Raw genomic sequence first — 12,062 nt, 5'->3', positions numbered from 1 at the left:
GCTTTGAGCTTTAGTAAAGTTTATGAATGTGGGTGTCCTTGCATTTGGAGCATAGATGTTCAGAATTGAGAGTTCATCTTGGTAGATTTTTCCTTAGAGGAATATGAAGTATCCTTCCTTATAGTTTTTTGATAATTTTTCTGAAAGTTGATTTTATTCAATATTAGAATGGCTACTCCAGCTTGTTTCTTGGGCCCATTTGCTTGGAAAACTTTTTTCCAGACTTCTTCTCTGAGGTAGTATCTGTCTTTGACATTGAGGTACATTTCCTGTATGCAACAAATTGCTGGTCCTGATCACATATCCAGACTGTTAGTTTATGTCTTTTTATTGGGGAATTGATATTAAGAGATATTAAGGAATAGTGATTGTTGCTTCCTGTTATTTTTGCTGTTAGAGGTAGAATTATGTTTTTGTGGCAATCTTCTTTTGGGGGTTGTTTAAAGAAGCTTGCTTTCTTGCTTTTTCTAGGGTGTATTTTCTCACCTTTTGTTTGAGTTTTCCACGTATTATCCTCTGTAGGGCTGGATTTGTCAAAAGATGTCTAAATTTGGTTTCTTTATGGAATAGCTTGGTTTCTCCATATATGTTAATTAAGAGGGTTTTGTTTTTTGAATATAATTGTTTTCTTAGGTTCTATATGACATTTACCCAGGATCTTCTAGATTTCCTAGTCTCTGGTGAGAACTCTGATGCAATTCTGATAGGACTATCTTTATATGTTACTTGATCTTTTTTTCCTTATTGCTTTTAATATTCTTTCTTTGTTTTGTGCATTTGGTATTTTGACTATTATGTGACAGGAAAAATTTCTTTTCTTGTCCTATCTATTGGGAGTTCTAAAGTTTTCTTCTATAATTTTGTTGAAGATATTTACTGGCCCTTTATGTTGGAAATCTTTACTCTCTTCTATACCTGTTATCCTTAGATTTGGTCTTCTCATTGTGTCCTTGATTTCCTGGATGTTTTGGGTTAGGAGCTTTTTGCATTTTGCATTTTCTTTTGCTGTTGTGTCAATGTTTTTATGGCATCTTCTGTACTTGAGATTCTCTCTGCTTTGTCTTGTATTTTGTTGGTGATGCTTGCATCTATGACTCCTGATCTCTTTCCTAGGTTTTCTATCTCCAGGGTTGTCTTCTTTTGTGATTTCTTTATCCATTTCCATTTTTAGATACTGAATGGTTTTGTTCAATTCCACTGCCTGTTTTATTGGGTTTTCCTGTAATTGTTTAAGGGATTTTGTGTTTCCTCTTTAGGACCTTCTACCTTTTTACCTGTGTTCTCCTGTATTTCTTTTTTTTTTTCTCCTGTATTTCTTTAATGGAGTTATTTATGACCTTCTTAAAGACCACTATCATCATCATAAGATATGATTTTAAATCCAAATCTTGCCTTTATGATGTTATAGGGGTGTCCATGACTTGCTGTAGTGGGAGAACTGAGATCTTATGATGTCAAGAAGCCTTGTTTTCTCTTGCTTTTATTCTTGTGCTTGCCTCCTAGCATCTGGTTGTTTCTCATGCTACCTGTACTTGGTGTCTGTGATCCCAGTTGTATCAGAACTCCTCAGGATCTAGCTGTCTATGTTATCCTGTGATTCTAGGATCCTGTGATCCTGAGATCCTGGGTGTGTCAAATCTTCTTGGAATTAAGCTGCCTCTGGGATTCTGAAATTCTGGTGTGACCAAGCTCTTGAGATCCTATGATTCTGGGCATATTAGAGCACTTGGGAGTGGAGCTTCCTCTTGTTGTGGGAAAGAACTCTACTAGTCTGACTTATTGAATCTTCTATCTATCTCTACACTGGTGGTATCAAAATATCCCAGTGCCCCATGGCTCAAATTGGGACTCAATTACCCTTTTCACACAAATTCCCTAAATAATCTCCTAAAATCAGATGCCCAGTAGATCAGGACCTAATCCATAGCTCACTCCCTGACTCTATTCACTAAATTCTCTCCAGGCATCTGAATTTGGATGTTCAGTGAACATTTCACTTATTGCCTCCAAAATCATGATAATTGAATACAAACACTCAATACATGTTAATTGACTGGGAGAGGGGCATAGATAAGGAGAAGGAGGGGGAATAAAAAAGAAGAAATCAGAAAATGAAGTAAACATGAATACATTGAGTAAGGAAATAGTAACATAAATAAATACTTAGTAAATTGCATATTTAGTAAATTCCCAGATTAAGCAATTTAAATAGATTATAGAACATGATACAATTTATATATTAAACATTGACAATGGGCTCATGAGGCACATGGAACTAGTTTATAATTATGTTTACTTAAAATATTACAAAATCTGAATGAACTACTGTTAAACCATAAATTTAAAAATTATGTTTTTGAAATGTGACAAATTGCATCCAAAAGATAAGGCAAGAGTCTGTGGTAGAAAGACATGTTGTCCTGCTGACAGGACAAGCCCAGGCTTCTTTCTGGCCTCCAATCCAGGAGTTGCTCTCAGGAAGACAGCTGCTCCTCCAGGGAGATGGACTGACCAAACATGAGAGCTTTACTTTGTCACTCCCTATGACTCAGAGGGCTGTGGCAGGCTACCCTCTCAGGAGAGAACAGATAATCTAACACTGACCTAACATTGGGGCTGACAATGGGGAGTAACAGAACCTCACAGAGTCTGCAGGCATCTAAACAGGCCTGAATGAGGCTGCCTCAGGTTGCAGATGTGGAAATGGAAGGTCAAAATGGCAATAAACTGAAGAGTTAGGTAGGAGGAGGCTTGGCTCAGACAGTTTATGGAGGGAGAATTTAGTTCACTATCTTGCTGACTAGGAGCTGACGTCAGAATCAGACTCTAACTGTGGAATCTGATAGGCCAAAGCCTGAGGGGACCAAAGAGTAAACTATAATGGTATAAAGATGCTATGATAAATCCACTTTGTACACTAACTTAAAATTATGTGAGGTAGGGGAGGAGTCACTGTGGGTTGGAAATGCTTGCTCTGCAGCATAAGGCCCTGTATTAGAATTATCAGCATCTCCAAAGCAAGTAAGAGATGCCTGCATGTGCTTGATTACTAACATAGCAGGGTAGAGATAGGTAAATCCTAAGAGCTTGCTGACTATCAGCCCAGAATCTCAAGCTTCTGGTTCAGTAGAAGACCCTGATTCAAGGCATCAGTGTAGATAAAGATGGAGGAAGACTCTCTGGTGTCCATGTGTGGGCGTCCTGACATACCTACCTGCACAGTATTGGTATACGGTTGCATGTAACGTACACTGGACACACACACACACTATACCCACACATGCCATATACCACACACACACACACACACACACACACAGATGCACACATGCACACATACACATACATACACACATTCATGGAGAAAAAGAGGGGAGGAAGGGGAGGAGGAGGGGGAGAGAGAAAAAGAGAGAGAACTAGTAAGTGAACCACTGGGATGGTAAAAGAAATCCTAGGCAGGGGACAGTAATAAAACACTGAATTAAAAGCTGAAAGAGTTTTATTGAGAGAGCAGAACAGCAAAATGGCAGGGTGTGAGTGGCATCAGGAAGCAGAGGTCTGTCTTGTGACCAATTATATGAGGTGCTGAGAAAAAGGTATATTCTTTTGATTTAGGGTGAAATGTTCTATAAATATCAGTCAAATCCAATTGGTCCAAAGCTTCAATTAGTTTTACTGTGTCCCTGTTAGTTTCTGTTTTCCTGATCGGTCCATTGAGGAGAGTGGAGTGTTGAAGTCCCCAACAATTATTGTGTTAGATGCAATGTGTGCTTTGAGCTTTAGTAAAGTTTCTTTTTACGAATGAGGGTGCCCTTGCATTTGGAGCATAGATGTTCACAATTGAAAGTTCTTCTTGGTGGATTTTTCCTTTGACCAGCAAGAAGTGTCCCTCAGTGTCTCTTTTGATGACTTTAGGTTGAAAGTCAATTTTATCTGATATTAGGATGGCTACTCCGGCTCGTTTCCCGAGACCATTGGCTTGTAAAATTGTCTTCCAGCCATTTACTCTAAGGTAGTTTTTGTCTTTGACATTTGTGTGTTTCCTGTATGCAGCAAAATGTAGGGTCCTGTTTCCTTATCCAGTCTGTTAGTCTATGTCTTTTTATTGGGGAATTGAGTCCATTGATGTTAAGAGATATTAAGGAAGAGAGATTATTACTTCCTGTCATTTTTGATGCTATTTTTATATTTGAGTGATTATCTTCTTTTGGGTTTGATAAAGGAAGGTTACTATCTTACATTTTCCAGGGTGTAGTTTCCCTCCTTGTATTGGATTTTCCTCCTATTATTCTTTGTAGAGCTGGGTTTGTGGAAAGATATTGTGTAAATTTGGTTTTGTCATGGAATGTCTTGGTTTCTCCATCTATTGTGATTGAGAGTTTTGCTGGGTATAGTAGTCTTGGCTGACATTTGTGTTCTCTTAGAGTCTGCATGAGATCTGCCCAGGATCTTCTACCTTTCATGTTCTCTGGTGAGAAGTCTGGTGTGATTCTGATAGGTCTTCCTTTATAGGTTACTTGGCCTTTTTCTCTTACTGCCTTTAATATTCTTTCTTTGTTTAGAGCATTTGGGGTTTTAATTATTATGTGGCGAGAGGTATTTCTGCTCAGATCCAGTCTGTTTGGAGTTCTGTAGGCTTCTTGTATATTCATAGGCATCTCTCTCTTCAAGTTGGGAAAGTTTTCTTCCATAATTTTGTTAAAGATATTTGCTGGCCCTTTCAGTTGTAAATCTTCACTCTCATCTATACCTATAGTCCTTAGGTTTGGTCTTCTCATTGTATCCTGGATTTCCTGGATGCTCTGAGATACAAGCTTTTTGCATTTTGCATTTTCTTTGACTGTTGAGTCAATGGTTTCAATGGTATCTTCGGCATCTGAAATTCTTTCTTCCATCTCTTGTATTCTGTTGTTTATATTTGCATCTATGATCCCTGATTTCTTGTCAAGGTTTTCTATCTCCAAAGTTGTCTCCCTTTGTGATTTCTTAGTTGTTTCTACTTCTGTTTTTAGATCCAGGATGGTTTTGCTCAGTTCCATCATTTGTTTGTTTGTGTTTTCCTGTAATTCTTTAAGAGATTTTTGTGTTTCCTCTTTCATGACTTCTGCCTCTTGACTCAAGTTCTCCTGCATTTCTTTAAGTTTTTTTTGTGTTTCTTCTTTATTGGCTTCTATCTCTTGAGCCTTATTCTCCTGCATTTCTTTAAGTGATTTTTATGGTTCCATTATACGGGTTTCTAGCTTATTCATGTTCCCCTATATTTCTTTAAGAGATTCATTTATGTCCTTTTTGTGTTCTTCTAGCAGCATCATGATTAGTGATTTTAAATCCAAATCTTGTTTCTCTGATGTGTTGGCATAACCAGGACTTGCTGATGTTGGAGAGTTTGGCTCAGATGCTGCCATATTGCCTAGATTTCTGTTAGTAGCGTTCCTGTGTTTGCCCTTTGTCATCTAGTTCTCTGGAGTTAGTTGGTCTTGTCCCTGGCTGGTGTTTGGGCCTCCTGAGGGGCTCTGGGGCTATTACTGCAACACTATATGGCTGGGTTTCCCCTGTAGCAGATTGTTGATGTGCTGTCCTCCTCTTGGGTGCCCTTGCAGCTCTAGTATGCTTTGCCCCAGATTGTGTCTGTGAACCAGATGGAGCCCGTTTGCACCTTTAGGGAGTGCTGATGGTGTATGATGCCAGGAACTTTTCCAAGTGCTGATCACGCTGCTGGGCAGCCGATCTCCCAAACGGGTTGGTGCACACAAGGCTATCCTGCTGCTCAGGCCCTAGGTCCAGGTAAAAGCCTGGGAGGCCAAGGTCCAAGCAAAGTTTCCCTCGGGCTATGACTGTTAATTGGGTCAGTCAGGTGGCCAGGATGGCGGGCGTGTGCGCTCACGCTCCCTGAAAGTGCCGGGAGAGTCTGCTGGGCTAACAACCTCCTGGGCGGGTTGACACAGAGATCGCTCACCAAGCCGCCCAGTTCTTGGGGTCAGTCCAGGGCCTGTTGGGGCCTAGACCACAGCTTTGTTAGCCTCGGGCTATGCCTGTTAGCCAGCTTTGCCTGCTAGAGCTCTCTGGTGTCATGTAGGCAAAATGGCAGCGCGAACGCCGGCGGGGAGGGGGGGGGGGAACCTCCTGGCTGGGTTGGCACCCTGATGGCCTCCCTTCCCCCCCCCCGAACAGCCCAGGGCCTGGGTGCAGGCCAATGCCCGTCGGGCTTAGACCCCTGCGATGTTGGCCTCGGGTTATGTTTGTGTACCTCAGTCTGTCCGATCTCTCTGGAGTCTGAAACCAAGATGGAGGTGAGTCTCTCCTGACTGGCAGGAGGCAGAGTTCTGAAGTGGCTTCTGTGCGGTGAAAGGCACCATAAATCTGCAGCTGCTTGCAGCCCGGCTGGCCAGCGAAGGTCAGTGGTCGTGGGCGCAGGGCCTAACTGGACCCTGTGTCGCCTTGGTTCCACTGCTGATGGCCCTTCAGCTGGACCAGCCACTGCTGCACTGCCACCACCGCCACCACCGCCACCTGTTTCTGAGAAATTAAAATGGAGGAGTAAAGCATATTAGAAATAGCAAACATTAAAACTTAGTACTGTGATCTTCGAAAGTAGGATAAACCTCAGGAAAATGCACAGTGCTTGATCACCAATAGCAGTTTAAAAATAATGTCAAGTAGATGTAAAGAGGAAATGTAATTGTTCTCAGTATAATACACTAAATAACTATGAAGAAAAATCATTTTTGACTGCAAAGTGCTTTCAGCACCTTCTTACATATGTAAGAGAATTCGGCATGAGTAGGGGAGTGACACACAGAGCCAGACAGTCATGGCTGATTAGCCATTGGCATTTCGTGGCTACTGAGGAACAGAGAGTCAGTTTCCTTCCAGAAAGTTTAGCTTGCCTAGACTCTAAATAATGTCCTATACTCCTGCAGTACTAGCATGCCTAAATAAACTCAGTAGATTAAAAAGTAAGAGCGAGACAGAATCCAAGTTGAGAGAGAGACAGAGAGAGAGAGACAGAGACAGAGAGACAGAGAGACAGAGAAACAGAGAGACAGATAGAGAGAGCATGAACTTGAGAGAGAGGAGACAGTGGACATTGGAGAGGAGGAAGTAAAGGAAGGTCTGATGAACATAATACATATATATGTATATATGTATATATGTACATATGTATATATGTATATGTATATATATGAAATCCTCAAGCAATATTTTAATGAAAGAAACCAAACACCCATGAAGAAATTCTGATAAATAGAATGAATTTCTAAAGCTAAATTTATTTATGAAGTATCTAATTATCACTCTAAGGGAGAAGAGTCCTCCAATCACAAAATCCCCATCTTGATAGTAACCACGAGAAGCAGGTATATGTAAGGAGAAACAAGAAATTTGTTCCTGAAACACAATGAGAAAAATCTGGAAAGAAAAAGCACTGAGTAATCCCATATTTATGTTGATAAATAATTGATAAAACCCAGAAATCTGTTCAGTTGAGAATCTTGGACTAATCAACCCCAATAGCACATCAACAAACTGATAAAACATATGTCTGTCTGGACAGTGTAGATCAAGGTCATAAAGCATTGTTTTGTCCTGATACATGCCCACCAGTATCCAAACACTCCCTCAGTTCCTGACAGTATAATCTGCTTTGCAACCTTCTTAGCCCTAGATTGTGTCACCTTTCACGGAGTCACTGTGAGTCCCCAAGGGCTCAGGAACCTCTCACTTGGCACCTAGAAATCCTGTTTCTCAACAAGAAAACACACAATTAAGAACAAATGTGAAGTCCTCTAAAACACCTGTGGGGTGTATACACTCACTGAGCTGTGACCTCTCAAGGTTCCAGGGTAAAGAGAGACTATCCAGTGGTAGCATAATTAGGTCAGGAAGGCTCATCTGAAGGAGGCATCAAAGGGTTCAGTAGGGGAGCAGGGCTGGACTCATAATCTGTTAACATAAATGTAATTCTAACATATTTCTTCATGACCAAGACAAAATCTTTCATTAGAAAAAATTACTTCTGATTATTATATAGAGCAAATTATTAATGTGCATTTTTTAGTATCTTGCATTATATATGCTTATGAATAGAAATATATTACATGGTAAAAATTAAATATAAATATTTAATTCACACTTTTTTCCAAGTACTGGCATGATTTCAGATTGACTTACTTCAAAGAAAGCAAACCGTGGGATACTAAGAGCTTTTTAAAATGTCTCTTGTGAATTAGATCCAATTTGTCAAACTTTTCTCTTTTTTTCCTTTCTTTTACTCTATCATTAATTTTTTTTTTTTTTTTTTTTTTTTTTTTTTTTGGTGCTTACAAACTAGGAGACTGAACCTAGAGCATGGTGCATGCTAGGCAATACTCTACCATAAAGTCACATCCTTACACTTTTAAAATCTTTAAAAGTAAGTACTAGGCTGCGTAGATTGTCCTGGCAATTGTGACCCTCCTGTTTCAATCTTCTGATAAGTCACAGATACAAGTGTGCATCACCAAGCCTAGCTGTTACCATATTTTGGTGTGAAAAAATTATACACATTTGTAATAATAAATTCAAATGTATAAAGAGAAATGTCATTTGTTTTTCAAATCATATTAAATCCATTCACATAGAAAAGATACTTCATCATAGCCCTTAAAGGGGTAAGAACCTGTAGATAAGAGTGTGTACACAGACTTTGTTACTCACCTATGAGGAAAATTATACCTTATTCTCAGCTTATTTCTCGGTGGATTGTAGCATGGTTATTCTTTACGTTAAGGCTAATATCCACATATAAGTGATTACATACTACCTTCATCTTTCTGGGACTCAATGCCTCATGCATGATGATATTTTCTAGTTCCATCCATTTGCTGGCAAATTTCATGGCATTGTTTTTAGCAGCTGAATAATATTCCATTGTATAAATGTACCACATTTTTGTCCATTCTTCAACTGAGGGACATTTAGGTTGTTTCTAATTTTTTTACTATCATGAATAAAGCTGCTATGAACATAGTTGAAGTAAGTATCCTTACAGTACGGTAGAGGATCCTTTGACTCTATGCACAGGAATTGTGTATCTAGGTCCTGAGGAAGACCTATTACATTTCACTTCTCTTATATCTGTTGAGACTAGTTTTGTGACTTCTCAGTTTTGGAGAAGTTTCTGGAGTGTACTGAGAGACAGGTATATTCCTTGTGCTTGAGTAAAATGTTCTGTATCTATGTCTGAGATCCATATGAGTCAACATCTGTTAGCTCCATTATTTCTCTCTTTAGCTTCTGTATCTTTAGCCTTTCCATTGATGAAACTGGGGTGTTAAAGTATCTTAATAGAAATGTATGAGGGTGGATGTTGTGGTTTAAACTTTAATAATGTTTCTTTTATGAATGTGGGTGTCCTTGCATTTAAGGCGTAGATGTTCAGAAACTAAATGTCATCTTGGTAGAGTTTTCCTTTGATAAATAGTAATTATAGTTTCCTATCTCTTTTGATTAATTTTAGTTGAAAATCTATTTTGTTAGATATTAGGATAGCTACACCAACTTGCTTCTTGTGTCCATTTGCTTGTGTCCATTAAATATTTGCAAAAAATTTAAGATCATAGCAAAAATATCATTCATAATAACTCAGTTGGCCTTGAAGCAGGGATGAATCAACACACAAAAATCAAAAAATGAAATAAGCCAGCTAAATGGACTCAAAGATAGAATAACATGATCATTTCATGTGCAGGAAAGGCTCTTGACAAACCCAATGTCTCTTCATTACAGAGGCCAGAATGGAAGGCCCATCAGCATAATAAAGTCTGTGATGAGCACATAGCCAACACCCTGGAGATGAATTATTACTACTGAGATCATAAGCAATGTAAGAAAGTTTACTCTCTCCACTCCTATCCAATATAGTACTTATCTAGAATAATAAAAATCTTTTTTCTGCCCTTTACTAAGGAAATGTTCATCTTTGATGTTGAGGTGTGCTTCTTCTATGCAGCAGAATGATGGGTTCTGTTTACACATCCATTCTGTTAGCTTTGTGTCTTTATGCAGAAATTGAGTCCATTGATATTGACAGATATTAATAAGCAATGAGTGTTAATCCTTGTTTTGATATTGTTGATAGTGTACGTGTGTGTGCATGCCTATTTGTGTTTATGTGTTCATGTGTGTTTGTATGTACTTGTGTGTGTCTCCCTTCTTTGTGCTTTGCTTATATAGAATTGTATATTTCCTGTATATTCTTGCATTTACTTAATGTCCTGGAGTTGGAGTTTTCCTTCTAGTACCTCCTGTAGGAATGGATTTGTATTTTATAAATTTGTTTTTGTGATGTAATAGTTTGTTTTTTCCATCTATGGAGATTAAAAGATTTCTTGGTGTATTGTCTAGGATGCCATTTGTGGTTCCCTATTGTCGGTAAGACATCTGTCCAGGCCTTTCTGGCCTTATAGTCTCTGGCTTTTAGAGTTGAGATATCAGGTGTAATGCTAATAGGCCTGCCTTTATATGTTACTTGAACATTTTTTTCTTTGAGGCTTTTAATATTGTTTGCTTGTTTTGCATATTTGGTGTTTTAACTATTATGTGACAATGGGACTTTTTTCTGGTCCAATCTATTTTGTGTTCTGTAAAGCTTCTACCTTTTTAGGCATCTCTTTCTTTAAGTAAGAGAAATTCTCTTCCATGATTTTGTTAAAAATATTTTGTTGGACTTTGATCTGGGAATTATCTCCTTGTTCTATTCCTATTATTCTTAGATTTTTGTCTTTTTATAGCATCCCAGAATTCCTACATGTTTTGTGTTAGGAATTTCATAGATTTAGCATTTTCTTTGGTGTATTGATTTTGTCTACAATATCTTCTATGCCTGAGATTCTCTCTTCCATCTTTTGTATTCTGTTGGTTATGCTTGCATCTATAGCTTCTGTTCATTTATTAATATTTTCATTTCTAAGATTTTTCTTATTTGTATTTTCTTTATTGGTTTTTCTTTCCATTTTCAGATTTTGAACAGCTTTATTAATTTCCTTCACCTATTTGGTTTTATTTTCCTGAATTTTTTAAGGGATTTAATCATTTCCTCATTAGGAGCAATAGGAGGGATCAAGTGTGGGAGAAAGAGAGTAACTCTGAGAGACAACTGCAATTGGCTGCAGGGGAGTGGATGGGGGAGGTCTGTATTGTGAGACAAGCCAGAAGCCATGGGCAGAGAAAACTCTCAGGAATCAATAAGGATGACCCTAGTTAAGACTCCTAGCAATGGGAGATTTGGGGCATGAAACACCCCTCTCCCACAACAAGGCAGGATTGACAGCAGGGAGATTGGAACACCAACCCACTTCCAACAATATGTGCTGGAGAAAGGTGGGGTAAACAGAAATTGTTGAGAGGACAATCAATGATTGGTCAGGATTGAGACCCATGCCATGAGATGGAGTCCATTGCTAACACTTCCTGGAGAGCCAAGAACCAGAGATTGTATAGCTCAGAAGGCCATATTAGAATCAAACACAAATGGCAAAACAAACAAACAAATGAACAAACTAAAACCCAACACCACCACAAAAAACAATGAAAATAAAATGATTGCCAAGGATATTCTGTTATAGATTGGTGTCTATTGCAGTTGTCATGAAAGAGGCTACACCTTGCAATCAATAAAAACAGACACAGAGACCCACAGCCAAACATTAGGAGGAGCTTGGCAAATCCTACAGAAGAGGGGAAGGAAGGATTATCAGAGTCAAATGGGTAAAGGATGCCACAATAAAATTCCCAGAATCAACTAACATGGGTCTCATAGAGACTGACCCACCAACCCAGGAGCCTGCATGGGACTAACCTAGGACCTCTGAATATATGTTATAGTTTTGTAGCTTGATCTTCTTATGGGACCCCTAACAATTGGAAAAGAAGCTATTTCTGACATTGTTGCCTGCCTTTGTGACCCTTTACATCTACTGGGTTGTTTTGTGTAGCCTTAATAAAAGAGAAGGTGCCTAGTCTTACTGCAACTAAATATGCTATGGCTGGTTGATATCCATGGAAGACTGGCCATTTTCTGA

The 12,062-nt window shown here is 38.8% G+C and overlaps 1 pseudogene; it reads right to left on the bottom strand.

The window, feature by feature from the left end:
- Positions 1-7,440, bottom strand: part of LOC127677629 (vomeronasal type-2 receptor 26-like) — a 57,026-nt pseudogene extending 49,586 nt beyond the window's left edge.
- Between the last annotated feature and the right edge of the window lie 4,622 nt (positions 7,441-12,062).

Source organism: Apodemus sylvaticus, chromosome 2 (genome assembly GCF_947179515.1).
Source record: "Apodemus sylvaticus chromosome 2, mApoSyl1.1, whole genome shotgun sequence".
Lineage (NCBI taxonomy): Eukaryota > Metazoa > Chordata > Mammalia > Rodentia > Muridae > Apodemus > Apodemus sylvaticus.
The sequence above is the reverse complement of the archived record's forward strand: the minus strand, read 5'-3'. Positions and strand labels throughout refer to the sequence as shown.